Here is a 2,882-nt window from a genome sequence, read left to right as displayed (position 1 = left end):
CATTAGATAGATTGTTAAAATTTTTAATAATAAACTTATTTGGAGATATAAATAGTACTAACATTTTCTGCAACTCTAGTTAAACTTAAAAAAGTTTGACCTACACGAATACCATAACAACACTTAAAAGGAATAGAGGAAGTACTTGATATGAATTCGGATAATTTAAGAAGCACATGTGAAACGCACAAATTACGTTCCATCGTTTAAAGGAGGATTCACAGGTACATGTGTCTTGTGTGTGTCCCTTATGTACCGTTAGAAAATTAGCGCATCTTGAGCCGGTGATGATTCTACCTTATATAAGAGCAACTCCAAGAGACTCTTTATATTCTTTCTAATTTAAAGGAATAGAGACTTTGGTGAAAAAATAACATCCAATAGCCTGTTTAATTGGATCTCTAAATATAGACATCATCTGTTTCGAATTTCTCACTAACCACAGATGTAGAACGAAGATGATTCATTAGAGTATGCACAAGAAATGCAAAAGCTGTTAGAGGATACAAAGATATAGAAAACGAATTTTACTCAAATAACTCTCTAAGTGATGATTTAGAAAGTAAACTTTAGAAAGACTCATGGAGATGCTCTGAGAAATTAAAAGAAATGGAATAGCTTTATTTATCACTTGGTAACAGTACTAGCAGTACAAAATACAGTCTTGAAAATTATTGAAACAAATTGATTGAGCTTATTACAAATTGTACACAAATAAAGAATTGGTCGCGAAGAAATGTTGTCATGTGATGACGGCGCCTGGCTACCTAGGTCAAGGCAGGGTCCTGGATCGTCCACAGCCCATGATAGACTTGGGCAAGCGGCCGACCTTGTCCACGCCCTCCTCGAACACCACAGCCATGCCCATGTACACGTGCGCCTCGATGTGGCAGTGGAACAGCCACACGCCGGGGTTGTCCGCCACGAACCTCACCGCCGTCCACCCCTTGGGGTGCAGCGCCACCGTGTTCTTCATGACGGGGTCCCTCAGGTTGAACCTGGCCGTGTCCTTCTCCGGGTCGAACTTGCCGTCGCCGTAGGCGAGCACCCAGAAGTCGTGCCCGTGGAGGTGCCACGGGTGCGTCTCGCTCTTCTTGTTGAGCGCCACCGTGTTCTGCAGCACCAAGTCCACCACGGACCCTAGCGCCAGCCGGTACACGGCGCTGGCCACTGTCCCGTTCGCCGGCGGCGGCCGCTCGATGTCGTAGCTCCTGAAGTCGTACGTCTCCGGCGGGGGTCGCGCGTCGTACGCGCCCTGCAGGCCGCGCTTCATGGATACGAGGTACGGCGTCGCAGGGAACGCGAGGGAGACGCCGTTGATGGCCCACTTGGTGTGGCCGCCGATCCGGTTCTGCGTGTTGAGGAGGAGGAGCGCGCGGTCGGGCCGCGGCGGCACGGGCAGCACGTGGTCCGGGTGCGCGACGGCGAGGGACCTGCTCTGCTCCACCCGGGCCGTCACGTCGTCCCATGCGGGTCCCTCCGGCCGCGGCGTCGGCGGCGGCGCCCGCGGGTCGTTGCCGGCGTAGCTGAGGATGGCCATGGCGCTCGTCGTGTTGCGCTCCCGGGCCACGACGTGGGAGGCGGCCCAGTAGTTCCGAGACGGGTCCTGGTCAGCCTTGACCAGGACCGAGTAGGACTCGCCGGAGTAGATGTAGAGGCTGTCCACGACGACGGGCCTCACGTAGTAGCCGTCGACCTCCACTACCGTCATGGAGTGGCCCTCGATCGCGAAGTTGAGCGCCGACAGCGACGTCAGGCTGCCAACGCGGAGGCGGTACGTCTTCCCCGGCACGGCCGTGAAGAGCGGCGGCGGCGCGCATCCTGCGGAGCAGGGGGACGTTGCAGGCAGCGTCGCTGCTGCCGTTGGGAGCACGCGAGCAGTGGAATGGCTCGAACACTCCACGGCCGTTGATGAGCAGGGACTGTGGCTCGCCGACGAAGACGAGCGGGTCGGACGCGAGGCCCGACGGCCTGCTCGTACACGCTCTTGTGCCACCAGTCCATGAGCAGGATGGTGCGCTCCTCATCGTAGGTAAACGGCTCCGCCACGCCGTCGGGCGCCGACACGACGAGCATGCCGTCGAGCCCGGCCACGCGCTGCATCCCGTAGTGGGCGTGGTAGAAGTAGGTGCCCGGCCTGTCGACGACGAACCGGTAGGTGAAGGTGTCGCCGGGGAGGATGGGGCACTGCGTGACGCCCACGGTGCCGTCGGCCCACGGCGAGCCGATCTGGCGGATGCCGTGCCAGTGGATGCCGGTGTTCTCGGTCTCCAGCTTGTTGTGCACGGTGACCACGATAGTGTCGCCCTGCGTGGCGTGGATGGTTGGCCCCGGGGACTCGCCGTTGATGGTCACCGCCAGCTTCTCGACGCAGTCGAGGGACTTGTAGTGGTACGCGATGTCCCACGTGTGGTGGTGCACCTTGGCCTCCGCGGAGACGGAGAGCGCCGCCAGCGAGCACAACAGGAGGAGGACGGCGGCGAGCATGCGCTGCGGCCGCCGCGGCGTTGGCATTGTGTCGTACGTCGTCGTTCGTGAGAAACTGATCGAGAACGATCGACGAACTGGACGAAGAAGCTAGCTAGCTAGTTAGGTGATATTGCTTGGTGTGTGTGCGTGTGTGTTGAGCACGGGTGCTGCCGCAGGGCCTTTATACGTGGTCTGGTGCGAACCGGCCGGGTGCAAGTGTATATGCATGCGTGTGCTCAATTTGGACAAATGGTTCAAGTGTACCATTTCAAAAAAGCACACGACGCGGGAAAAAGTTGTTAGCCGTCGTTATGCTGAGTTTTCTTCAAACGCGACGCGACAGAGAGCTAGCGTCGCAACAGGGGCCGAGTCCCAGCAACGATAATGAACACGCGGTTCAATTTGATTAGTGT

At 56.6% G+C, this 2,882-nt stretch overlaps 1 pseudogene; it reads right to left on the bottom strand.

The window, feature by feature from the left end:
* Positions 1–741: 741 nt before the first annotated feature.
* Positions 742–2,514, bottom strand: LOC136451361 (L-ascorbate oxidase-like; annotated as a pseudogene).
* Positions 2,515–2,882: the final 368 nt, after the last annotated feature.

Source organism: Miscanthus floridulus, chromosome 5, assembly GCF_019320115.1.
Source record: "Miscanthus floridulus cultivar M001 chromosome 5, ASM1932011v1, whole genome shotgun sequence".
Lineage (NCBI taxonomy): Eukaryota > Viridiplantae > Streptophyta > Magnoliopsida > Poales > Poaceae > Miscanthus > Miscanthus floridulus.
This window is presented reverse-complemented; position numbering and strand designations above follow the sequence as displayed.